General features: G+C 41.7%; 1 protein-coding gene and 1 long non-coding RNA gene across 15 annotated transcripts in view; one reads left to right on the forward strand and one right to left on the reverse strand.

The window, feature by feature from the left end:
• Window positions 1-26,699, reverse strand: LOC309350904. Its single transcript, XR_014160583.1, has 3 exons — window positions 26,562-26,699; window positions 20,712-20,827; window positions 1-53 (listed from the first exon to the last, which is right to left on the reverse strand). It is a non-coding gene; the product is annotated as an uncharacterized lncRNA (long non-coding RNA).
• GRIP1 (glutamate receptor interacting protein 1) overlaps window positions 1-27,612 on the forward strand; it is a 331,256-nt gene that overhangs the window by 108,211 nt on the left and 195,433 nt on the right. The window lies entirely within an intron of this gene.

The raw sequence follows: 27,612 nt of genomic DNA on the forward strand, positions 1-27,612 counted from the left end.
CCATTCATCAAACACTGGTGGGGTCTTGGTTAGTTCTAGATCAAAGTGATTGTCTGGAGTACATAAAAGAGTATGTTTAGCTCATTGGCAACTTACTCCCCACCGTCAGCTGCTGAGTCCTAGCTCTGGAGCTCATCTTTAAAGGCTGCCTTTCCTATGTTACGGCTATCTCTGTTGTGGTGATAAGATATTAGGCATGGATTTTGGAATACACACATTCTAGTTAAATTAAGAAGCTTGTATGTATGGTGGTTCTGAGTTACTATGCCTAAGCCTTATCTGCACCATATGGTGGTTCTGTGGCCATTCGGATGTTGAATTACAACATCTTTGGTGACCTGCTGAGCTGTTGTAGGTAATTCAAGCTTGCCTCCCTCAAATCCTTACAGGTCCTGCTTACGGTTTTCTCATAGGCGTCTGGGTGGCTATTGTGGGACCAAGCTGCTTGACTAGACTGGCTTTTCTTTTTAGCCAGCATAACTCTTCTTGTGTTGTTTGCAAAGGCGTAATACCTAGCAGAGCCTCCATAATGTTTCTCCAGTGATGGGGCATTATTAGAACATCCCACCCACATCACCTTTAGTAAAGTTCCTGAGGCTTTCAACAGATAAAGCCAGAGTTTTTCTTGGGGGGTGGGGGGGTAACAATGGGACCTAGAAGGAAAACAGCAAGCTGGAGATAGGGGCCATGTTTGAAATGTTTGAAAGCGATGCTTGATTTCTGTTTGAATCCAAGGATTGCACTCTGCACATGTGTAATGACACAATTTCCTAAGCAAGTTCCATAAAATTCCTATTGTGATGAAAGCAGAAGGTTAAAAATAGCAGCTCTACCACTACATGCAAAAATCTATGGGTGCAATGAAGAAAACGCAAAATGAATTTGAAGAATCAGCAGATTTAAAACAGTGGGCTCCCCCCCCCCTCTCTCACACACACAGAGTTTTAATGCATATTCTTAATGCCCTAATATAAAATGTCCTAATAAGAATGTGCGTACTTCTGCTAGAATTTCCATTCTGTTAGAAGTCTATTGTGTCATGAACAGAGTTGACCTGAATATAAACTCTTGAATATGCCTTGTTATATAAACAGCCCAAAACTGTGTCATTCATCTCAATCCATACCTTCTCCCAACAAAAAAGATTTAATCTGTCTTCTTTCCATTAGAAAGTATTTCAGTCTGGGGCATGACCAGAGAACTAATGGAATTATGAGTTTCTAAGTAACTAAAACCAGCTGAAGCTGTAATGCAAGGCTTTTTAAATTTTTATTTAACCTCCATTAAAGTCTGGCTCAAAATGCAGATTATGTACTTCCAGACAGCAGTTGAAATGAACTAGTCTCTCTCTCTCTCTCTCTCTCTCTCTCTGTGTGTGTGTGTGTGTGTGACTTTATTAAATTATACAAACTTTTAAAAATCAAGTTTCTGCCAGTTTTCTACAACCTATGCAATTTTGGACAAATAGAAAATAGGTACAGATTTGGGTAAAGCAGGATGATTAATCAGCAGAGATTGCTTGGTACTAAGCTTTGCCATTGTTACGACAGGGTACTTGATTATGGGGATGTGTTAGGAGGTGCTGTGCTTTACATGTGGAAATGGGGCACAGTTGTGGTGTAATATGGCTAGCCAACATACATTTATAAACCATAATGTAAATACTAACCTACATCTGCAACCAGTAATGTGTATTAATATTATTATTGTATTAATACAAGTAATATGTCTTCACCACTTTTAGGTATATATTCTTCAGGCAAAGAAGGAGAGGCAAAAACTCGCTGCCTTAATCAGAAATGGTCACAGCTGCCAAGGTTCCTTATATGATGAGGGATGGAGTATTCCATTTTTAAATGTTGTTGTTGTTGTTGTCGTCGTCGTTTAGTTGTGTCCGACTCTTCTTTGGACCAGAGCATGCCAGGCACTCCTGTCTTCCACTACCTCCCACAGTTTGGTCAAACTCATGCTGGTAGCTTCAATAACACAACCATCTCGTCCTCTGTCGTCCCCTTCTCCTTGTGCCCTCCATCGTTCCCAACATCAGGGTCTTTTCCAGGGAGTCTTCTCTTCTCATGATGTGGCCAAAGTATTGGAGCCTCAGCTTCAGGATCTGTCCTTCCAGTGAGCACAGGGCTGATTTCCTTCAGAATGGAGAGGTTTGATCTTCTTGCAGTCCATGGGACTCTCAAGAGTCTCCTCCAGCACCATAATTCAAAAGCATCAGTTCTTCGGTGATCAGTCTTCTTTATGGTCCAGCTCCCCCATTTTTAAAATAATTATATCAATTTCCTTTATTTTCCTTACTAGTTCATATTTGAAGTAGATAACTTCCATATCACTATCCAATTAGGTTTTTGGCCTGACTTTCGGCTTTCAATGCCATGTGTCCTTTTCACTGTAGGGGATTAATTTGAATGTTGTGTTCCTGAAGTCTTATGGTTTCTGGGTGGAATTCTGATATGTCTTGGGAATTTCCCCAAGGCGTCTAGTGCTCCTGCTGACACCCTGGGAGAATTGGGGGAGAGAGAAAGACAGAGGGCATGGCAGAGAGGAAGAGAAGTTTGAACGCAGTGTGTGGAATACTCAGGGCAGTTCCACATCACACTTAAATCTTGATGACTGTGGTCCTGTATAGGTGCCAGCGATCACTTAACATAAATATATAAGCTCTCTTAATCAGCCTAAAATGCCCAGGGTTCTTTTGATGAAACAGCAGAAGTGGTTTACAACTAAGGGTGGGGGAGAAATTTGGCTTGGTTCACATTTCACTGCAAGCCTTCTTGTCACCCTTCATGGAATAATATGGCATGGAAAACTTTCAAAGTTATCCTTTGCAAGTCTCACCTCTTTGAATTTTATAATGCAAGTCTCCCAATCACCACTACGTTGTTTTTTCCTCTGCAATATTCTTGTATTTCACAACACAATAGTAGCAACAGGGCCCTCCTCCTGGTGGACATCAACATGCAAGAAGGAATTTGGATTATACTGAGTAGCCCTTCTCCCCAGGTCCCATATGTAGAATGGAAATACAGTGGTACCTCGGGTTACATATGCTTCGGGTTACATATGTTTCAGGTTACAGATTCCGCTAACCCAGAAATAGTACCTCAGGTTAAGAACTTTGCTTCAGGATGAGAACAGAAATCGTGCTCCGGCAATGTGGCAGCAGCAGGAGGCCCCATTAGCTAAAGTGGTGCTTCAGGCTAAGAACAGTTTCAGGTTAAGAACGGACCTCTGGAACAAATTGAGTACGTAACCAGAGGTACCACTGTATTTGAAGGGAGGAGGAATTCTTAATGTGTAGGGGTTCCCACCCAGTGTGGAACTCTGATTGCTTACCCTTCCAAATTGTGTGGGAGCCTACATGTGTGAAGGCTCTCCTCTTCAGACATTCGTATTCTTTGGAGAGGCACTCAGCATCATTCTGTTTCCCACTCATGTGTTGGCAGAAACACCCAAATAGGGCTTTGTGTACAATCTCTCCTGGTTGGGTAGAGACACCTATGATACTGCTCCAACTGTCTTTATGAACCAAAAGAAAATACTACTGTAAGAGCTGTTGACATTTGCTACTCACTCTGGGCAATTTCTGCTTGCCCTAGGTAAAGAAACATGTGGCTAATTGCACAGTTGGCTCACATGTATCAGAATTCTTTTTGAGAAATAAAAGGAATGAGTTTAGCGCAACTGGTATAGGAGTTCTGAACAGATCCAGTGGGATTCTACAATAAAGAACAAGAATTTTCTACTGGGTAATAGTGGAATTTCACGTTTGTCGTTAAGGTGCCACTGTTAGATTTAACGTTGAAGGAAGGATTGCTTGCTGAAACCTGGAAACTCATGCTCTGTATTTAACAACAGTTAAACCTGTTCATTAATTATTAAGGCAGCTTCCACAAAAGCTACGATCATCGGATATTCTTGTAGTTCCAGGTAGTGTTTTTGATATATTTCTTTTTTTAAAAAATTCTCTTTAGTTTTGGTTAATAATGAATTCATTAAACACAAATAAAAATACAATAAAATAACATTGAAGAGTAAAATACATGGAGATAAGCAGAGATAATTGAAGATGTATGACATACATTCCTTAAATTCCAAATGAACTGTACCAGAATCAGAATAGCTGTGATACATTTCACATTACATTAGTAAATTTCCTCATTGTTTAAACTCTTTTACATGTTACAAGAACAAGAATTTCAAACATTCTTTTCCTGAGAGCAAAGCAAAGATAGTTTTGGTTATGGAATTAAAAAGAACAGAGACAAATGGTAATGTTATAACAATATTAGAAAATATACAAGAAAGATTTTCAACCTTAAGAGATGTTTTTAAAATATGGCATAGAAGAGTCAAAAACATGCCACTTTTTATTATAAAGGACTAATACTTTGACGTCTGAATTACTCAGAATTTTAATAGGGCTGTGAATTCGATAGGATGGATTATGTGCCACAAAAATTATTTCCGGAGACTGAACAAAATAGTGTAAGGTCATTGTTGCAATCCAAAGGACTCATGGGCCATTATGTTTAAATGAGAAACTGCTCATTGAACAAACACACACATTTCTGTTCACAATGACTGACTTTCTAGAATAATAGCTAAATGTATTATTATATTATTGTTGTTTTAACTACCAAAGGTGCCAGTTCTGCTTCATGAAATCAGTTGGAGGTTTACTGTTGGAATTCTCTCAAATAGTGCCATGCAAGTTTTTGTCATGCTACTAGCAGACTTTTGCCTTGCTCTTTCAGTTCTGGCATTTAGGTGGTCCTTGAGGGTCTTCCTTTTCACACTTCCCTTTAACTAATGCTCGAAGTAGCTTGTTGTCAACTTGTTGATTTGCATCAGGTCACCCCTCCCCAAAAGTATGAAACATTCAAAAAACTGAAACTCTTTACTGAAAAAAGGTGCTGCAGAAAAGGGCAAGAAAATGTTAAGCTGAAGAATAACAAGCAGAACACATAGGCATTTGAATGTAGGACTCAGCTAAATTCAGCTCGCTCTATGTCACAATATCAATGTGATGTGCTACACAGTAATTGTCTGTGACTTTGCAATTTTTTAAAATTTGCACTGGGCCCTGTGGGTTTAGCTGACCCAGTTGTTCTTTCCGTAGTATAATCTTTTTGATTCCATGAATATGTGTGTGGCTCATTAAAATGAATTGCATTAAAGTCATATTTGGGCTATAGCTGAGGTGTGTAATAACTCTGCACTCTGAGCATGGTATAAAAAAAAATGGAGGGCTGAGAAAGCAACCAGATAAGACTTTTTGCTTATTGGTGTGATAATAATAATAATAATAATAATAATAATAATAATAATAATAATAATAATTATTTATTATTTATACCCCGCCCATCTGGCTGGGCCTCCCCAGCCACTCTGGGCGGCTTCCATAGAAAGCAAAAATACAGTAAAATATCACACGTTAAAAACTTCCCTGAACAGGGCTGCCTTAAGATGTCTATGGAATGTCAGGTAGTTGTTTATCGCTTTGACATCTGCTGGAAGGGCGTTCCACAGGGCGGGCGCCACCACCGAGAAGGCCCTCTGCCCGGTTCCCTGTAGCTTTGCTTCTCGCAATGAGGGAACCGCCAGAAGGCCCTCGGCACTGGACCTCAGCGTCCGGGCAGAATGATGGGGGTGGAGACGCTCCTTCAGGTATACTGGACCAATATGCAGCTTGTGACATTGTAGGGGGCAGAGCCGTCTTTCCCATTGCGCTTAGTGGTGCATTGCGCCAGGGCGCCGTCCTCTCAGAGGCGCCCCAGCAAGTGGGGGAGCTGCGTGGCTTTGCCGGTGGCCTCCCCTTTCCCTGCTCGCCTGCCAGCTTCGCCCCGCCAACCGTACGGCTGGCGGGTGTGCAGCTTGCCTCCCAAGCCTCAATGGGAACAGAGCAATCCTCGCAGAGGCCTAGGATGGAAGCTGCACCCCGACAACTATAATGTTCAAAACTTGGTGTGTGTGTTTTTTGTGTGTGTGTATAACAGTTATTCTCATGTGGGCGCCCTCATACCCCCCACAGCCTTTCCTGTCCCCTCAGGAACAGCAGCGTGAGCCCCACCAACCCGCCGTTCACGCCCAGGCCACCTCCTTCCCCTCGACATAGAGACGGTTGCCACCCACTCCAGCCCACTCCTCCTGCCCTGATTGGCACATGTCTCTTTCCTTCCTACCCTCCTTGCCCCGCCCCCCTCTGCGGTGGGTGTGGGCGGGCGCATTGGTGCTGCTGCTGCTGCTTGTGCTGCTCCTTCTGGGTGGGCCACGAGCTGGCCGCTTTCGCCTCCCGTCGCGCGCATCCATCCTGCCTCCCTGTCGAGCGGCATGGAGAGGAAGCAGCTGTCATCTGAGGAAGCAGCCCCCACCTCCACTTGGTGGGCATTGCCATTCAAATGGTGTGTGTGTGTGTGTGCCATGTCCTGTGATGGATTATGTGGGGTGGGGCTTGACTTGTTTCATTAGCCATCGGATGCCTGAGGAGCTGAAGTCCCGTTAAACTCAGTGGGTTCTGGCTTCAGAGTCAACCTGCCCAGGAGAATCAAGCTGGAACCCTAGTGCTACCGGTTCCTCCCATGCACATTGACTTGGAAGCAGGTTCCACCGAGTTCAGTGATGCTTAATTCTCAAGGCCATTATTATTATTATTATTATTATTATTATTATTATTATTATTATTATTTTAAAGGAAGCTCGCAAGGTCCTGCCTGGAGGCTTGCAACATAAAAAATTAGGCACACCAAAGAGATTTTTCTCAGGGACTCTGGATCCTTGGCCAGCTGTCACCTTCCTTTTGCTCTGCTTTCATGACCATTTTATCAGAGACCCCCCATCGTGAAGTCTTGCTTAACCCTCCCAATTCTCTTTTCTCCCAAGCAAGTAATGTTCTAAACCAGGTATGGGGAACCTTTAGTCCTCCAAATGTTGCTGAAGTGCAGCTCCTGCAAGCATGACAAATGACCTGGTTTGAAGAGGGTTCTTATTCTGCAGCATTTGGAGGGCCAAAGGTCCCGCACCAGTTTTAAGCATTTATCAGCAGCCTGATGCATTTTCTTTTTGTTCAGCGCCCTTTTCAGCGTAAGGTTGCATTGTGCTTCCCATCTCCATAATTTTCCTCCTTAAGCATTCATTTATCTGCTTCTCACGTGGCTTATGCATATACAGACACACACACAAGTTATACATGTGGCAGGGAGGCCCTGTGCCTGCTCTTTTTCAAGTCAGCTACTTCCTTCTTACTCAGTTTGTACCTGTTATCATGTGCCTAGATCACTTATTGAGGCAGGAAGTTAAATCATAACATCTGTACTTAACCTCTTATTCCCTTTTCCAAACTACACTCCTGCTGCTCTGTAGAACTATGGTTTCTATTCCTGTACACAAATTTCCACTATCATGTGGCACCTCCCTCATCTCTGTCCATTGCAATCTTAAAGAGATGGCTTGCATTTCCTTCAAGCTCCGGCCCTTTTGCACTCTTCCTGTGAACAAAAGACAGGTATGGCGGTTTGACTGGCTGTTGTTCACTGATCCCAAAGCCTGCATTTACTCTTACCCTAAAAATGGCGTTAGAATGCTGTGCCAAGGTAAGATAAACACTGCAGTAAGAAACTGAATTTGTATTTGCATTCTTTTTTACTCTACATAGTCTTGTTTGCAGTGTGTATTCTTTTGCATAATTGTCTCTCTTCCTGGTACCACAAGTAGTGGCATGAAGTTTAAGAGCAAAGTCTCTCTTAACTTGTGAGATTACACTGGCGAGGCATTGCCCACACACTTTGTAGCTATAAGGGCAAAGGGTTTTCCCTTTTCTGGGAAAACAGATGTGTGATCAGAGCTGCCTTTCCCATAGGGCTTAGTGGTGCATTGCACCAGGGCGCCAGCCTCTCAGGGGCGCCCCAGCAAGTAGGGGAGCTGTGCAGCTTTGCCAGCGGCCTCCTCTTTCCCTGCATGCCCACCAGCTGTGCCCCGCCAACCATATGGCTTGCAGGTGTGCAGCTTCCTTCCCAAGCCTCCGTGGGAGGAGAACAATCCCTGCAGAGGCTTGGGAAAAGGTTGACAACTCTGGGAAATGGGGGGGGGGGGCACCAGAGGGATCTTTGCACCATGGTGCCGGATATGCTTAAGACGGTCCTGGTAGGGGGTCTGTTTGCAGTATACTTTTTACATGCCATCATTATTAATTTTTCTACTGTTCAAGATTGCATTCCAGCAAATAAATACCTGCACTGGGTGATGCTTTGCTTTTATCGTTTATATCATGTACCATATAGCATGTCTTAAAGATGTGAGAGTTGTTGGCATCACTGAAGTTTTATTTTATTTTATCATACCTTAGTTATGTTGAACTCAGTAAAGTAGATGATAGCCCACTGACATGGAAAGGCATAAACACTTTTTGAAATATGGCAACCCTAACCTGGGGCAGCTGGGAATGCCTTGACTTAAGGTTGGGGAAGTAGTTAGATTTACAGAGAAACTGAGCAGAATGTGAAATTCAAACTAAGATTTGCAAATTCAGCACTTTATTCACAGGCTCTATAACCTGTGACTAGTTTCTTAATTGTCTCTCTAGATGCAGTGGAAACCTTATTGTTAAAATACATACATCTTGCCTAATGAAAGAATCTAGGTTATTTCAGATGGTAACACTAATGATAAATCTTGCCTTACGCTATATTGAAATGTTCTTCTCAGACTGCAGGGAATATTTTATTCTGTTTCATTAGTAGCTAGTATTGCACCTGTTGGAAGTTGTTTCTCATCTGTAAAGTTTATACCACAATATAGTGTTTTTCTTTAATATAAAACTATCCTGCTGGAATTTACCTACCACAAGATTTCCAAAAGTGCATTTTCTCAGGTCCCAAAGGAATGGAATAAGGTTTGAGGATGTTTAAGCCTCCTGCTTAATCACAAACCTGGCAGAAAATATGTAGGAAGGAATTGTAAAATTGAAAATGGGAGTTAGGAGACACCAACATCTATTCTATTAAAAATGCATGGAAGCAGATATCTCCACAATAAAAAAAGTGGTGGGACAAGCTACACACCACCTAGGTATTGTAATGTATATTTAAAATACACACTTATATATTTAGGTATTATTGTATTGCCTTTACAGGCAAAACGCCCTCTCAGGGTGGTTCACAAGTAGCATAATAGAACAATATGAAATGTATTGCATTTATATCCTTTAGTGGACATTGAACTCATTTCACGGTAAGTGGACACTGAGGCAAAACAATAGTTGATTTGTCCAAGATCAGGTCACATGTTATTACTATATTATGTGAATACATGGCAGATAAAATAAGGGTGGAGTTTAATAAATGTGCATCTGATCAAATGAACAATTATTTTTGCTTCAATACCAAGAAAGAGGTAGGGACAAAGTTTTGGCCATAGGGCCAGATCAAATAGTGACCAACCCTCTCTGCAGGCCACATTTGACAGATGGGCAAGGCTTCACTGAGAACTCAGGCCCCATTTGCATTAAACATTAAAAGCAGATTCATGCAACAGAGCTACAATTCCCAGATTTCCCTGGGGAAAGGTATTGACTATTAAACCACTCTGAGAATTGGCTCTGTGAGGGCAATAAGGGTCTCCTAACAACTCTAACAAACCACAGAGCCTAGGACTTGCCGATCAGAAGGTCGGCAGTTCGAATCCCCGTGACGGGGTGAGCTCCCGTTGCTCCGTCCCTGCTCCTGCCAACCTAGCAGTTCAAAAGTACGTCAAAGTGCAAGTAGATCAATAGGTACAGCTATGGCGGGAAGGTAAATGGCGTTTCCATGTGCTGCTCTGGTTTGCCAGAAGCGATTTAGTCATGCTGGCCACATGACCCGGAAGTTGTACGCCGGCTCCCTCGGCCAGTAAAGCGAGATGAGCGCCGTAACCCCAGAGTCGATCATGACTGGACCTAATGGTCAGGGATCCCTTTACCTTTTTAACAACTCTTAACAAACTACAGTCCCCTGGATTCTATATGGCAATCAATTACTGTTTAAAGTAGTATGATACTGTTGCAGATGTATAGTCAAGGCTTTTTTCTGGGAAACTCACAGAAACTCAGTTCCGGCACCTCTCAGGTGGGCACCATTGTCATTCTAAGAAAACGAGTGAGTTCATGGTGAGTTCCAGCACCAATTTTTCTCGAATAATAGCACCGCAGTTCAGGTTTAGTGGGTTGGATCCAGAATATCAGTTCTGTAAACAGAAGAGCTCCTTACATTTTTGGAAGTGCCTCAAATCCAGCAGAGTCCTCAGACCACCTTGTGTTACTGTAAATTTGAGAATATGTCCTCCCCGCCCCCAACCACATAAATGCAGGAAATATAAATTAACTTTAAAGTAACTCAGACTCAGATTACTGAGTTGGTAATCAGATTACAGAAAAAATAACATGAGATGGATCTAAGAGCATTCTGAGAATTCTGGTCTGAAATAACTAATGTTGAGTTTTGGTGAATAACTGAATGATAATTACAACATAATTCTAAATGGGTTTTTTATTTAAAAAACCCTGTTATCTAGGTCAGTTAGATTTTATTATTATTTCATGCTTTCTTTTCCAGGAAAATAAAGCATTTGTTTATAAAGCAGTATACACAGAAATGTTTTAAATAAATCTGTGCTTTCGTATACACTGTTTTGCTGTATTTTTAGTTGGCTTTCAAGTGAGACTTGAAAAGGAAAGTAATAGTTTATTATTTCTGCATTTTATTTCAATTCATGATTCCAACCTTGCTCATTAAAGCTGAAGTGAAAATCTGTGTTTGAAGGACCTTTGTTGACAGAGAAACTGGCCTCCAGCACAAAATTCAATAAACATTGATTACCCAGTCTAATGCAGTTTATTGTTGATTTCTTTTCTTTCAAAAAGTAATTTACCCTTGCCAATACATTTTTATGCATGAGGCCATCATCTAGAAATTAATTAACATTTTAGAGTGCAATAACCTAATATGAATGTCAAGTGAAACATCATTTTCTTTGACCAAAACATGGTGGTGAGTTAGCATATGAGGGAAAGTGATCTCTTTTTATAATAAAGTGCTATCATAGCATTTTCAGAATTTCAAAAAGTAAAGTTGACATCCAGTCATTTCTAGTGCTGTAAGTGATAATTTCTGAAGTAGATTTTATTTACATGGATTTATTTAATCTTCCCATTGTGAGCGCTTGAGGAATATAAATCTCTGCTCAGCAAACCGTATTCAAGCCAGTGTTGCCACCTGAACAGCATGATAACAATTACTTCAATCCTGTGTGAAACAGGGTCAACTTCTTCACAAACATCCATATTTCCTGGGATGATATTACACAGGTGGGCAGTCAGCAGTTCTCTGTGAAAACTAGAAGAAATCTTGCAATATATTTTTTCTGAGATTCTAACAATTGAAAAGAACAAAGCCTTGAAACACACTGATAATCAACAAAGCAGCCACGAGGGTCGGAAAATGAAGTTCAGCCACCTGCTCTTCATTTCAAGGCAGCAATAAAAACCACTTATGAAGCATCAAAAGCCTTACGTTTTTACCATACCATCAGACTAGCATGCTTCTAGTTTGATGTGAATATAGGATGTTCTTGATCCTTATTTTGAAAAGAAAGTGTTCACCACTTCAATGCGCACCTTCTGTATTTATTAATATATAATGGAATACACTGTCAGTATCATGGGCTTATATGGGGCTAGGCAGCATTTCATAAGTAGGGGAAAAAAGACAGTTCCCAGTTCCCAAGCAGCTTACAATGTAAATTTTGACTGAGAAGCAGCAGAAAACAGAGAGGGCTGGGCTGCGGTGAGCTCAGGATGCTACTGGTGCCTGAATTAGCCTGGGCTAGTCCTGCCGTTAGGGCCGCGGGTGGCGCTGTGGGTTAAACCACTGAGCCTAGGACTTGCTGATCAGAAGGTCGGCGGTTCAAATCCCTGCGACGGGGTGAGCTCCCGTTGCTCGGTTCCTGCTCCTGCCAACCTAGCAGTTTGAAAGGACGTCAAAGTGCAAGTAGATAAATAGGTACTGCTCCGGCGGGAAGGTAAACGGTGTTTCCGTGCGCTGCTCTGGTTCGTCAGAAGTGGCTTAGTCATGCTGGCTAATAAAGCGAGATGAGCGCCGCAACCCCAGAGTCAGCCACGACTGAACCTAATGGTCAGGGGTCCCTTTACTCTTTACCTTTTAGTCCTGCCATTGAGATGGGGGGTGAAGCCAGCACCAGTGGGCTTTGTTTTAGGTAGAAAAAATATTTGGGGTAGAGCATGTGGCTCACATTACATCTCTTCTAGTTTTCTGTTCTCACCAAATTACACACTCTTAATAAATTGAACAAGACCACTGTGGGCTGCAAGAATTCCCTGTGATTGGAGCACTTAATCAAGAAAGCAGTTTTATTAACATACACAAGAACAAGGCGAGTTGCTGTGAAAGAAATATAAAAGCCGCCTTCTTATTATTTTTTTTGCAGTAAAAATTGTGCTAGAATTTATAGCTCTCGTAGCTGCAGAAGATCCATGACTCGACACAGTAATTCCTTAAGTCCGAAATCAATGTTTCGCTTCTGTTGCTTTTGCAAGGGGTCGGGGATTTGGACATTCATTAGCAGAACTGAAGCTTGAAAGACAGTTGACTGTGTATTTATATATGAGGTTTATCTGGGAGCTATCTCTGGGGTCAGCTCTCACTGCTGGAAGATGCCTCTATGAGTTGTTATAACAAAAGCGAAGAAGTATCAAAACACTCACTGAAACCTATAGCAACATAAAGTTAAGAGGAACTCAAGCAGCATCCCATATAGATATACCTTCCAACAGAAAATTGGAAGTATTTCAGCCGGCTGGCTGGCTGCCTGGTTCACACACACGGGAACATGGTGCCAAAATACGTGTGAGTCAGCTGGTCACAACCCCTACCTAGTAGCTGTTCAGAAAACTTTAAACCCCATTAACTGAAAAAATGAGTGGGGGTGCCACTCATGTGACAGAATTTGGGGCAGTGTCCTGGCATACAGTTATTTCGTATTCATTAAAAATTTAGCTCAACATGGCAGTATATTGATCAAAAAGCCACTGTTCCATAGCACATCAGATGCTGCAGTGTAAAACAAATATTAGAAATTGAAACAGAAGCATTGGCATTATGAGAGGTAAAACTAAGACAGTAAACCTTCTGTCTGAACACAACCATAGAAATATACATGCAGCCTGGCTTCTTACTAATGAAATGAGCTTTAAGTTTACAGGCCCTGTTTAATCCAGACAGCTACTACTGGGGAGCCAGTATGGTGTAGTGGTTCAGAGCAGTGGACTCGTAATCTGGTGAACTGGGTTTGCTTCCCCGCTCTTCCACATGCAGCTGCTGGGTGACCTTGGGCCAGTCACACTTCTCTGAAGTCTCTCAGCCTCATTCACCTCACAGAGTGTTTGTTGTGGGGGAGGAGGGGAAAGGAGAATGTCAGCCGCTTTGAGACTCCTTTGGGTAGTGATAAAGCGGGATATCAAATCCAAACTCCTCCTCCTCTTCTTCTACTAATGCCCCATCTGAATGTTTTGTGTGACTGCTTGCATTCTTAAAGCTTCAGGCCCCTGAGCCTTATTTCAGCTTTGCTGTTCTTCAGCCGTAGAAGTATATGCACAAAGGAGGTCTCAAATGCCTATATTTTTTTGTTTGCATCACATGTTCCATCCCCTAAATGGTGCAGGAACAAGCAGAATTATTTTGATGTCAAGTGTAGAAGTACACGTTTCGCGAGATCTGTCAGCCTTCTCCATCCTTCCGCCTTCCGCCTGATGGGAGTTGTAATCTAAAAACCTCTGGAAGGTACCAGGTTTTAAGCTAGGCAGCCATGCCACAGAGCATGTCTTATTCCCTGTACTGATTAGAGTGAGGAGCTTGGCCCCGTCCGGGTCTGCAGGCCAATGTCCGCCTTCTAACATCTTTGAGCTTGATTTTTAGCAGGAATGCTGAGTCAAAACTTAATTTGCTCCTTCTGTTCCAGCCGCAGCTGATATTTCTGACTGAGGTACAAAGGGCATGATCTCCTGATCTCCCTCTGAAACAAAGGAATTTCAAAGAAACATTAAGGGCAGCTGCACATATCCCAGACGAGGCTTTGGGGAGTATGCTTTCTTTTTGTCCTCCTCAGCTTCTGATGGAATAAGGTCTGCTGGGTTTCTCTGCTGCTTTTAGCAATAGAATGCATGGGTTTTAAAGGATCTTTGATGCTTCAGCAGTACCTTCTGTTCTCAGCTTCCCAGTACATATTTGAAATTCTGTTGAAAATCTAGGAAACCATTTGTGTGATAAAGTGCCTCATAACCAGTTCTAACTTTTTTAAACAGTACTTTCAGGTTAAATGACTAATGAGATCCATTCAGATTGATCCTGCGTGGGTCATGCCCTAGCCTAGGGAGTGAGAAGTGAGTGACAGAAGAGACATCCCTGTGGTATAAAGGGGGCAGAATTTTCGTCTGTTTGTAGTTCTGCTTTCTGCTGTGTGAAAATGCCTTGATTATTGGACATAGCTTCAGTTGTCTTTAAAAAAAAAATCCTATATGAAAATTTTAATTTCCTATATGAAAATTCTCACCTCTCAGTCTGACTTTACCAGATGCCATGATACCCTTCTTGGTAGTTTAAATTCATCAGAATTAGAATATAGAAATGTATTTTGAGATAAAATATGCATTTAACTACTATTTTGAGAGGATTGTTTTGAAATGAAAGATGAATGTTGAAACCGAATATGGACTTGATAAAGATGAGGAATAGATTCAGTCGTTCCTATCCTCAGCAGCAACAACAATTTTATTATTTGTACTCCACCCATCTGACTGGGTTATACCAGCCACTCTGGGAGGCTTCCAGCAAAATATAAAAGCACCATAAAACATAAAACATTAAAAACTTCCCATACAGAGCTGCCTTCAGATGTCTTCTAAAAGTCATATAGTTATTTATCTGTTTGATATCTGATGAGGGACATTCTACAAGGTGGGCACTGCTACTGAGAAGGCCCTCAGCCTGGTTCCTTGTAACTTTACTTCTAGAGCTAGATCTCAGTGTCTGGGCTGAATGGTGGGAGTAGACATGCTTCTTCAGGTATACAGGGCCGAGGCTGTTTAGGACTGTAAAGTTCAGCACCAACACTTCAAATACTGGAAACCAATGGTAGATCTTTTAGAATCAGTGTTATATGGTTCCAGCAGCCATTCCCAGAAACCAGTCTAGCTGCCACATTCTGGATTTGTTGTAGTTTCCAAGTCACCTTCAAAGGTGGCCCCATGTAGAGCGCACTGTAGTAGTCCAAGCGGGAAATAACCAGGGCATGTTCCATTTTGGCAAAACTAGGCAAGTAGGGTCTCAGCTGGTGTGCCAGATGGAGCTGGTAGACAGCTGCCCTGGACACTGTGCCTCCATGGACAGCTGTGAGTCCAAAATGGCTCCCAAGCTGTGCACCTGGTCCTTTAGGGCAGTTTGTATAAACTGGCAAAGGTGTGCCAAGATATAGTTTTAGAACATGGCCCGTAATACCATGCAAGCTAGTGCCTTTGAATGTGTGCAAAATAACCCCCCTAATCAAGCAGCTTCAACCTGTCTCTGAAGAGGTTGGATTAAAGTAACACTTTCAATTTCAAGACAGACTTGAGCTCTGGCACCTAATATTGCACAAACTTAGCCTTGGATTGTTTGTCTAATACAACCTTTACTAACCTGGTACGCTCTAGATGTTGTGGACTAAAGTTGCCATCAGCTTCAGTCAACCTGGCTGTGCTGGCTGTATCTGATGGAAGCTGTAGTCCAGAACAGCTGGAGGGCTGTTGATGAAGGCTGATGTTATTTTTCTGGCTATTTCCTGATTTGTTGGACGTTCAGTATAAAACACACACAGGTCAATTAGATATATCAGCACTGTGTGAAGCCTTTCGTGTTCCTCACTATCCTCCTTTGATGACGTGGAAAACACAATAACCTTTATTAAGTAATCTGAAGGTGTACATTAAACCACTAGTTCTACAAGGTACAAAACTTTCATTTTTATCTGTTGCAAATATTATACCTGGACTACTTCATTATATCCACTGTGCTTAGATGCTAGATTAATTCACACAAATTATATTACATGCACTAAATTGTTAAGCTTAAATAGATTGGGTTTTTTTCCCCTCCTTTTTTGAATGTCTTAGATTTCCTCTCTGAATATTCCAAATTGCTTTTTAATGGATTTCTTCCTATATGTGCTTTTGTATTGAGAAATTGGCAGGGCACATTGCATGAAATTAAATTTGACTCAGAGTTTGATGGTATGGAAGAAATTGGTGCGGAAATGAAGACAACATTTTGAAAGTCTAATATGCAGCCAGCTGGCTGTACTAAAAATGTTGTATTTTTTAGATAGCTCTTAATGCTTTCACACCAAAACAGAAAGAGGACAAGAGACCACATAAATAAGGCAGCTAAGAAAAATATGTCATTTTCCTAAGTATCCAGTGGCAAAAACTGGGCATGGGAATTAATTTGCTGATAGGAATGCTAGTTCCTTTGAAATGTAGCAAGGGTGTTTTAGCAGCTTAATGATTAATCAAATCATTTATACTGAACATGATGTTTCCCCAACATTTTTTTCTTAATTTATGTTCAATGTTGTAATGACAACCACACAAATTGTCATTAATGTCATAATCTGTTTCTTATTTCAAGGGTTTTGAACTTACGTTTCTGAAGACTGTGTAGTACTATGTCCATAGCACTTGATTTTTGTACACTCTGTCACTGAAAATTATTGTGAGAAGTCAGAGCAGGGTGATAAGCGGCTGCTGCTATATCCACTACAAATTAGTTAAGAATATAATCAGAATATTGATCTGATGGCTGGACCTCTGCTTTGCTTCTTCCTCTGTCGTTCAGGCAGCAGCTTTGGGGCTCCATTGAGGGCCAAATTTGGAAGGTGGGTAGGAAGGGGTTTCAGGAGGTGCAAAGCCCTGCTGTAACAGAAAGTGAGGAGTAATTAAAGAACCTTTTAATGAGGGTGAAAGAGGAGAGCACAAAATATGGTTTGAAGCTCAACATCAAAAAAACGAAGATCATAGCAACTGGTCCCATCACCTCCTGGCAAATAGAAGGGGAAGAAATGGAGGCAGTGAGAGATTTTACTTTCTTGGGCTCCATAATCACTGCAGATGGTGACAGCAGCCACGAAATTAAAAGACGCCTGCTTCTTGGGAGAAAAGCAATGACAAACCTAGACAGCATCCTAAAAAGCAGAGACATCACCTTGCCGACAAAGGTCCGTATAGTTAAAGCTATGGTTTTCCCAGTAGTGATGTATGGAAGTGAGAGCTGGACCATAAAGAAGGCTGATCGCCGAAGAATTGATGCTTTTGAATTATGATGCTGGAGGAGACTCTTGAGAGTCCCATGGACTGCAAGAAGATCAAACGTATCCATTCTGAAGGAAATCAGCCCTGAGTGCTCACTGGAAGGACAGATCCTGAAGCTGAGGCTCCAATACTTTGGCCACCTCATGAGAAGAGAAGACTCCCTGGAAAAGACCCTGATGTTGGGAAAGATGGAGGGCACAAGGAGAAGGGGATGACAGAGGATGAGATGGATGGACAGTGTTCGTGAAGCTACCAGCATGTGTTTGACCAAACTGCAGGAGGCAGTGGAAGACAGAAGTGCCTGGCATGCTCTGGTCCATGGGGTCACGAAGAGTCAGACACGACTAAACGACTAAACAACAACAACAACAACAACAAACAAAGAGAAGAGGGGGTCTCTCTTCTGCAGCCCAGAAATGTGAGATTCTTTGCCCTTGTAGATGCTTTGGGAAGAGGGTTTCCTCAATTTTAGGAAAAGGATAACAGCAGCCTGACCACTTCATGACAATACTTTAAATTCAGAAGGAGAGAAAGTGCGGGGAAGAGTTACTGTAACTACAAAAGGGAGCAGTTTTCACCAGCAGGCTTCAATGAAAATTCACCCTGTATAACTTCGAGATTGTAATCTGTAGTGGCAGCAGATCCCATTCTTCTCAGACCTGTGTATCGCCCTGCCCTGCCACTTTTAGAAGTGTTGAAAGCTGGATAGTAGCAAGGGAAAATGTTAAGGAAGATGTATTCAGGAATTAAGCTAAAATGCAGAACAACAGTGCTTTTCAGAACAGTTTAAAACATGTGATTACAAAGGGGCAAAGCCAAATAATGCTAATATATTTTGAGACCACAATGCATTGGGAATAGCATTCACCTCAAGTGCTTGCTAAACATTTTATTCATAGCAGGTTGTGTAACGTTCTAATGGCAGTCAGTGAAAAACTAAGCATTTCTTAAGCCAACCATGTTGTAGTTGCATCATGACGGACTGTTTGTGGTCATTTCTAAAACAAACGATATATATATATATGCACAATATTTGTATGTGCAGTTAAAGAAAGGAACCGGGGGGGGGGGGGACGGCTGTGGGAGAAGCGATTAGGTACACATGAAATGCTTCCCTTAATTTAAATACTGGAAATGGCTTAGAGAAATCAACCCAGATGGATCCTACTACAGTAACAAGACTTATTTTCTGTAGCCTTTGGAAAGGATTTTGGGCTCTGAATACATAGCAGCTGCCAAAGCCTCAATTTGTCCATGCCTGGAAGAGTTGAATCTCTGCTTCCACAGCCCCTTTCCTGCCTTCAGCAACAATGACTGCCTGCAATTGTCATACCTGACCTATTTTCCAGTAATTTCCCCAAAGGTAACAAACATCTTGCCCAACATCTTTGCCTATGGAAGGAACAACTACACAGATCAGACCTCTTTTTTAAGGACAAGTATGTATAGGCCAGTGCACATGTGCACACACCAATTATATTGGGTCAGAGAATTCAAAATTCTTAATAGCATTCTCTTTCTCTGCATGTTTAGAATGACTTATTTTAAAATCACACCATGATATTGAGTGATTCTATTAACACATGAACTAAAATACTTTAAATAGTCATCTTTCTTGAAAGAGCAGAACGTTATGCTTATCATCAATTTATTTCCTTTTAAAATTTATATTTCCATCTGATTTTCAGAAAAAATCAATGTGACTTTCAACCCCAAACACAACAACAGTAACAAAATATATTGTTACAGGCCACCCCAATCTCTGAGTGGCGAAAGATTTCAGGGTTCTTGGTGCTTAACCAGGATTTGTGTTTTCTCTGGAAGTGAGGCACAGTGGAGACTATGGTGTCTTCATAATATATGGTTTTATTTACACATATATGCAACCTTGAGTCTATAGTGGAGGAATTTCCAGCACTCACATCTCAAGAGGGACTTGACACAAGAATACACTGGAAGCACAGCATTGGATTCAAAGGCTGCCAAACAGCAAACTCTGTGTCTCTTTTCCAGTTTATCCCAGCTAGCCCACCAGAACTTCTGCCAGGTCCACTTCTCCCCAGTTTTTCAAACCTCTTGCAAGATGCCACAATTTTCCTTCAGCCTATATCAGGGACAGCCAACTTAGAAGAGACTGCAATCTACGCACACAATTATAAACTGGTAGTGATCTAACCATTTGGGGAACGTCCCATTCATAGAGGGGTTCAGGTACTTTTTCAGGGGATCAGGGCAAAGGAATAAATTTAAAAAGTCGCTTGCCAAGCAATCACTAATGAAACAGTCAGCCTCACAACGAGAGCTCCGTATTCCGCTATAGCGATCTAGAGGGCGGGGCAAGGGGAGGGGCCGGGTGGAGGAGCCAGCAATTGACCGTGATCTACCAAAACCTCCCAGGCATCAACCAGTAGATCATGATTGACCTGTTGGACATCCCTGGCCTATATCACCAAAGCTGAAAGCTTAAACCAGTGGTGTCCAAACTTTTTTCAAAGAGGGCCAGATTTGATGAAGTGAAGGGCCGTGGGGGCCGACCAAAGGGCCAACCAAAGTTGCTGAGGTTTTTTTAGGATTGAAGTTGTTGAGGTTTTTTTTTACCTTGGGAAATAAACTGGCACAGGGGCCAGATTGAACTGACTGGCAGCCCAGATTAGGACCCCGAAATGGACTTTGGACACGCCTGGCTTAAGCACTTTCTTTCCCTACACACACAGCCTTTCTTCCCCTCCTTGCCTGGCAGCCTTGCCCCCCCCCATTGTTTCCTTGATAGCCTATCACTGGCCCATGTCCCCTGCTAACGTCTCGTCTTAGTGGTTATGGCAAGTTGGCCTGGGTTGTTAGCATAACTAAATCAAGGGAGTTTTAAACTTTTGGCACAATTTAATAAAACTTTGATTAATTCTTACTTTTCCTAAATCCAAGAGTTATGGGGTTTGCCCCACCACCCACAATATCATGATCTCCCTTCAGATCATGAAAGCCAAAATCCAAAACAGCTATCAGAACACCTCACTTGGCAAGGCATTCCACACATGGAAGCTACAAAATAAAATGCCCTAGCCCTGTTCACCACCAGATGTGATTCATGGAGTTGAGGGATCTCGAACAAAACATCATCTGAGGATTGCAACATGCAGGGAAGAACATACAGAAGAATGCATTCAAATAGCATATTACAAACAGCAGTTTGAAAACAGCAACAGCCCAGAAACGCTGAAAGCCCAACACTAATTGCTGTAAATCGTCATCTGCATCCCACAGTCAATTAGCTCAGGGTTACTATAGGCACTGACAGAAGAAATGAACCTTTCACCATAATGTTCTAATAGAGCAGCTGTAATTTTGCAGTTGTTTGAATATCCTTGATGGTTAACTCAACCTTTCTATTTATGAAATTTTGAAGTAGATTCCTGTCCTAGTGAAGTACTTCTGAAAGCAAAGGGATTTGTTAATTGGCTGGCAGTAATTGCTTGGAGAGGAAAGTAGTATTTGAAGAGTTTGAAAGAGTACTTAGAGTAGCTAGATTGACTGGTTTGGTTTGGTTACTAGTTAAGAACTGAGAATGTAGTTTGAGTTGTAATTTGGAGCCAAGATTTTCAAGGATCAAGAGAGAAATTGTTCAGTAAATGTACACCATTGCTATTGAAATTTAATAGTTTAATTTCAAAGTGTGGGACTAATGGGAATGAAGTGCCAAACACTTCCACATTTGAAAGCTACCACCATAAAAAGGTTTATTTGTAGTTCTGTAGGGAAAAGAGGCAATCCAGAGCAAACTAAGTGAAGCCATCAATAGGATAAATGTGGGGGGCCTCCCAGCTTATGGGGTGGTGCTTGAAAACAACTTTGGCAAAATACCAACATTTGATTTTCATTTTAACCTGAAAAATGATCTTCTGAAAACATAGTAAAGTAATACACACAAATGCACATAACTGTATTCAGTGCTGAGAGCAAAGTTCTTAATGTGCTTAACTCAAAGGACTGGGATTATGTAGTTTCTTATCTAAGAAAAGTAAATGAACTTCTTGATCAATACATATATAATTAACTCAGAGATGGTGCTAGACTGGAAAATTATCTACGTCGCACCTAGGCATAAGGAAGCAATTGAAAATAACTTGGGTAACTATAATCCTGTTGGTTTAATGCAATTGTATGTTATTGAAATCTGATCATTAAAGCTATAAAAGTCAAATCCAATGTAGTCTGAGTTCAGCAAAAGTAGTTCAGCCCAATATAATGTAATTGTTTGAGATCATGACCAGGGGTCAACAAAAGACCATGTTCTTCAGTGTATCTGAAGAAGTGTGCATGCACACGAAAGCTCATACCAAGAACTAACTTAGTTGGTCTTTAAGGTGCTACTGGAAGGAATTTTTTTATTTTGTTTTGACTATGGCAGACCAACACGGCTACCTATCTGTAACATGTTCTTTCTGTGATTGTGGTTTTTGTTATTGTTATGGGGGGGAGAGCCTATATATATTTGCATGACAAAGAAACTCAAAAGGTTCTACTGTACTTTATGTTAAGAAGGATGCTAGAGTATAAACAACTGGGCACCATTGAGTTCAAGGAAGTGAATTATGAAGATAAGATAAATTTAAGAAATGATAAAAATTTTGGAATATGTTGGTTATATCTAAACTTTTTAAGATCTGAATAAAATGATAGTCAAAATTAGAGATATAACATTGGAAAATTAGATATGAAGACTAAAAATAAGGGGATAAATTTGCTGAATAAAATTATAACCAGGAACGCAGGAGCGGGAGATGCGAGGGAGTCCAAAGAAGTGAAAAGATCTATGTTAAGAGATGTGATATTGTATTGTTTTATTGGCATTGTGATTTAAACAAAAAATTTGTTAATAAAAAATATTTAAAAATTAAAAAAAAAGGTTCTACTGTACTTTATTTTTGGTTTCGAAAGGAAGACCCAAGCATTCCACAATATAATTACTTCAGATACACATTAAAATCATCACATGACAAAGATCCAGAGTGGATTTTTTTAATAAAAAAATCTGCATCAAGCACCAGTTATATAGAATAAAGATGGAAGGAACACACATAGTGTCAAAATCTATTTCCAAGAAGAGAATAATTGCTGTGCCAAAGATCAGAAATTAAACTTTTATTTGTGCTTTGCCAGCTACAGATCTCTTGTATTCTCTGCCTTCCCAGGTGACATATTCTTTCAATGGGTTGTTCTGGCTATTAACATCCCATTTACAACAATCTGTGGTGAATTGTGTCTTATGAAGACAGCTGTTGTAGTGGAAATGACCTCTGCCCGAGTTACACAAAGGTCACCATTACAGTGGTACCTTGGGTTAAGTACTTAATTCGTTCGTGAGGTCTGTACTTAACGTGTAACTGTTCTTAACCTGAAGCACCACTTTAGCTAATGGGGCCTCCTGCTGCCGCCAGAGCACGATTTCTGTTCTCATCCTGAAGCAAAGTTCTTAACCTGAAGCACTATTTTTGGGTTAGCAGAGTCTGTAACCTGAAGCGTATGTAACCTTAAGCGTATGTAACCCGAGGTACCTGCAAGTGTTATGAATAAAGCACCAGAACCATAAGACTTGCTTATCCAACACCCAATTTACAATGCTTTGCGCATGGCAGGAAGCACTGAAGGGTGTGCCCTTTTGAAGCTTATTCTTGGAGATGCACATGTCCTTACTTCACACAAGAATACACTGGAAGCACAAAAAGGAGATATATGAAGCACATGTTTTTCCAGCGCATAGTATAATAATGTGCTGTGCTGCTGTGGAAAGGGAAAGTGAAGCAGCATGGGCTGGAGCCTTATAAGTATATGCACAGCCTTTGCAAATTCAGTGTATACAACAAGTAGGCTCCTGTAACAGATTTTTTTTTTGTTTTATTTAAAATTATATCTTACTCTACTTCTCTATGAAGATCAGAACAGCGTTCACTAAGAATAGTAAAATTAAACGAGCAGTAGCAAACAAATAACCGTATAAACAAGCAATAGCAGGGCACATCGGAAGATGGCTGACAATAACATCTCTCCGACCCACACGAGGTAATTTGGAGGCTATGATGGGAGTAATTAGCCTCCCTAATCCCCCCAGGATGGTGGGGGGGGGCTGCCCTTGCCTGCTGTGCCCTATACCACCCCCGAATTTGTGCGGATGGGGGCACTAGGCACAAAGCCCTCCTGTGGGATTCCAGCACTCCTGGACGCCGTCCCTGATCCGCGCCACTAGCTGCAAGAACTTCAAAAGAAACAATTAGGAGGAAGGAATGCACATATCTCAAGGAAGAAGGGGGAGTAAAGACTGCTAACAGAAGAGATCTCTGATAAAACAAGACAAGAATAAAACATGAGAAGATACGCCAAGATACGGTATGGCAAATGACTGATGGGGGAGGGGGAAAAACTTTCCTTTCTTTCCTTATGTGATGATGCTTCAGATTACAGACCCAGAAATAGTACCTCAGGTTCTGTCAATAGACGATTTTATTGCATTAGCCATGTGGCCATAGCATAATATACATAGAAATAACAACATAAAATGGGGGTGGGGAGATAAAAGTGGATGTCGTCCTGGGCGAATACTTTGAAAAAAATGGGGATAACAAAAGTAACAAGGGATTTAAAACATCGAGTGACAGAGAATACAAAAACAAGTTCGATTGTGCGGCGTATCGACTACTTCTGTGGTATTAAAGAAGAAGTTGGTGCCGCTTTCCTCTTCATCACACTAAGCAGGAAGTTAGCTGTCATCTCGGTAATCCAACAGTCAGAATCCTGCAGAAGAAGGGACACTATCCAAGGCTGGATTGGGAGATGAAGCTTGTTCACGAGAGGAGTTAGAAACCGAGATCTTTCATCTGCCCAGTTGGGACAGAAGAGCATTACATGTTCCATAGTCTCCAGAGCCGTGTCATTGCAGGAGCATGTTCTGTTTGCGATTTTGCGATGGAAACTCTGGAGTAACGACCCGAGAGAACTGCTGTAGGAAAACAGTTGAGACGGGCACAGGTAAAGGCCCTTCGCTTAGCCTCCGAGGGAATTGTGAAGCAGTATAGAGGGATCCCTTCAGGGGGTGGAATAGCTAGGGCTAAGCCTGAACACGGCCCTCTTGCTGTGTTAGAGAAGTCAAGTTGCTGTAGCTTCTTTTTGATTGGAGGTAGGGCCGCCGGGCTAATACACTCTAAGTTAAAAACAGTTTTGCGGTTCAAGTTGAGAAGAGAGCAAAATTTGAGATTAATTGTAGTTTTCCAAGGAGAATTATGGATATCTCTTAGGATCAGATTGGAGAAACCACCTCTAATTCGAGGATCCGATGCTAGTAGGTGGGAGCTATAGGAAATGGCTCGACTCCATGCTCGTTTTACAATTGAGGGCTGGGCAAACTCAAGTCGTAGGGCTGCACCTGAGACACATCTCGGGACGCCGGAAAGAGATCTCAGAAACATGTGAAGTGGGCGATCCAAGTTACCTGATATTGCTGTAGTCCATACTTCGCAGCCATATAGTAATACCTAATGAATACCTTCCGGAAGCAGTAGTAAGAAGGGCTTCTGTGGAAGATCTCAGTTCTTGGGAGGGATTATATAAAGGTGTTACAGGCCAAAATCAGCACTTTGAATTGAGCTTGGAAGTAACTAGGCAGCTAATGCAGTGGTTACAAAAGTGAATCTGTACTATGTACTATTCCTGTAACTGAAGTTTCCAAATGAATTTATAAGGCAGCCCCATGTAGAGTGTGTCAACACTAATCAATACAAGTGTACCCCCAAAATTCCAGACATCCTCTCCTAGAGGATTTAAGTAGATGTTTAAAAGCATGATTCTAAGGCACGTCATAATGTAATGTCAGAAGTAACTCCTCAGATTTGAATGCTTTTAGTTATTGGCCGTTGAATGGAGTTTGTCATTATTATTGTTTTTTAATGAAGATGGATGTGTTCTTAATAAGTTCTTCTTGCAAGGTATGTGGGGAAGGCTGCTTCTGTTTCTGAAATTATACTTCCCTTTAGAATTTTTATTTAAGAGCACAAAAAATGTGTTTTCTGGTTTTTTCCATCTCCAGTGATCATCTGCCTCTTCATCTTAGCATAATGACTAGTTTGACGAAGCACTATTCAGAGACAGTGCCTTTGGAGCCGACCAGCACATTTCTTGTCTATGCGATGCAAACTGCTTGCTACGCTGCTTTATAATTTATGCCGCTTGAATAGAAAGCGGAAACTTTTAAGCAAGTTTTATGGGGAAGAAGTAGAACAAACCCTTTGATACTGTGAGAGTGCAATGCACACTTAGCAGATGGCTGTGTCATTTGTGAATTGTGTATAATTATTATCCTGTTTTCTGTGGTGCTTACGTTTTTGGCTCATGTTGAGGAGCTTCATTTGTACACATCATCATTATCTCTTGTGACATGTGCTTTAGTGACATTAATCTGTGTTTTATTCCTGAAGCACTAATAGTGGGGTTGTCCTCATTGGCTTTCTTATGCTGTCATGTTTCCTGGAGTTGTATTCATCTTTTCAGAGAGGCTTATCATGTAGTGCCAAATTCCTCCCAAAATAACATCTAGCAGTCATGTTGTGAAGAACTTACTTTTCTTCTCCCTTCTTCCTAATGTGTGCTGTGATATGGTCAAATTATCCTTCATCAGATTTCTTGAATAGTGTTGAAATTATTACTCCAAACCACAGCAAAACAGGGCATCTCCTGTGCATATATTAGCACACCTCTGAGTAAGTATTTTTTTTATATAATGCACAGTGATAGCTTTATATCAGGGGTGGGAAACTTCAGGCCTGGGGGCTGTGTGGAGCCTTCCAGGCCTTCCTATCTGGTCCCTGGAACTCTCCCTAGGCTATGCCCCCTCTCCCCACCCCACTCATTGCCTCTGTTCCATGGCTTCCTTGAATGCTTGGCACACAGTGCTTCCCCGAACTGTAATGATATTTATTGTTTGCCTGATGGAAATGTGTGTGTGCATAGAAGTGCATGGCTGGAATGCAGCCTAATGTACAAAAGTGGGAATCACATCTGTTGTGTGTGTGTATATCTCCACTGTATATATTTTCCTGTCTTGTCAAATTCAGTTACTAAAAACATGTATATCAATTAAACTACACAGATCTGATTGAATGTCCATTATTGCACTCACTGTTTGATGGACTTCTCTGCAAACGCAAGGTGCAGTCGGCTTCCATCCGCAGTCAGTGGATCAGAACGTGAACTTCCACACTTAGATCCGCCAACTAGGCTCTGCCCCACAGCCCTGGGAATGGAGGGCAGCTCGTGAGGGGCTCACAAAGGTTATTCTGGCCGATGACATAACCATAATGTCATGCAATGATGTTATTCCCAGTCCTTTGGTATGTACCAAAACTGGATTATGCGTCATGCAGGAACATTGAGCAGGGCTCAGTGGATTCAGCTGATGTTATCTAGAAGTCCCTGGAAGCAATGACAGAACATGAGAGTCTGCCCAAAGGAAGTTCAGAGGAAGCAATAGGAAAGAGCTACAGGAGTGGCCATACCCTGGGAAAGCTGGAAGTGTCTTACCAATGCAAGAGGAATACGGAGAGAGGGAGGGGAGCATGAAAGAACAAAGGAGAATAGAGATCCAAAAGAAAAAGAGATGGGAGCTGAGAAGGCCAGCTGTTGCTCTCAGAACTGGAGATGTTGCACCAAAGCAGAGACTAGATGGGCCAGAGCTAAAAGCAGAGGGGAGAGATAAGGAGAGGGCAAGAAAGAGCATGGCCAGACAGACACCACAGCAAGAATGCTGGCCCAGCCTATACACCAGAGGTGGTGAACCTTCTTCAGTCTGAATAATAATAATAATAATAATAATAATAATAATAATAATAATAAATTTTATTTATATCCCGCCCTCCCCAGCCGAAACCAGGCTCAGGGCGGCTAACAACACTAAAGTAGTGCAACATTATAAAAACACTATAAAAATTAATTAAAATCAAAATTGATGGCAACCATAAACTAAAGTTTTGTAAAGATTGCCAAAGGAGGGAATCAGGCTGCGCCCTGACCAAAGGCCTGGCGGAACAGCTCTGTCTTGCAGGCCCTGCGGAAAGATGTCAAGTCCTGCAGGGCCCTTGTCTCTTGTGACAGAGCATTCCACCAGGTTGGAGCCGCAGCCGAAAAAGTCCTGTACTCCACCGGGAGCCAGTGCAGCTGGTATAGCACCGGAT

This window comes from Podarcis erhardii, assembly GCF_964252035.2.
Source record: "Podarcis erhardii genome assembly, chromosome: 10".
Lineage (NCBI taxonomy): Eukaryota > Metazoa > Chordata > Lepidosauria > Squamata > Lacertidae > Podarcis > Podarcis erhardii.